Genomic DNA, 461 nt, shown 5'->3' on the forward strand with positions numbered 1-461 from the left:
ATCAAAATAGTACGCTGCTAAGAGTTGCCATAGTGAAAGAGCACTCTTGGGAACATGTGAAGTATTTTTAATTGAAGTGCTTTCCCTTCTGTATAGAGCCAATGTTAAATCTTTAAATGCAATACAGCCTCTGATTATTGAGCTTCCAAAAAAAAAATATTTTTCCCCATTCTGTGGCTTCCCTTTTTACCCTGTTAGAAAAGTTTTTGGATGTGCATAGGGATTTAAGTCTTAGAAGGTCCCTTTCATCTATTTTATCCTCTCCTGGTTGTAGACCAGCTCACTCTTTTCTTGCTTTTCCTATTCTTCACAGTTCATGTTAGTGTGATCATACAACATTTTTCATTTGTCCTTTGATTTAGGCTTATTTTACTTAGCATAATGTTTTCAAAGTTCATCCATGTTTTGATGGACTTACCCATCCAAGAAAAATGGAGTTGCTTTCATAGTTAAGAAAGTCA

Source organism: Elephantulus edwardii, unplaced genomic scaffold (genome assembly GCF_000299155.1).
Source record: "Elephantulus edwardii isolate Elephantulus edwardi_28Jun2011 unplaced genomic scaffold, EleEdw1.0 scaffold00067, whole genome shotgun sequence".
Classification (NCBI taxonomy): domain Eukaryota; kingdom Metazoa; phylum Chordata; class Mammalia; order Macroscelidea; family Macroscelididae; genus Elephantulus; species Elephantulus edwardii.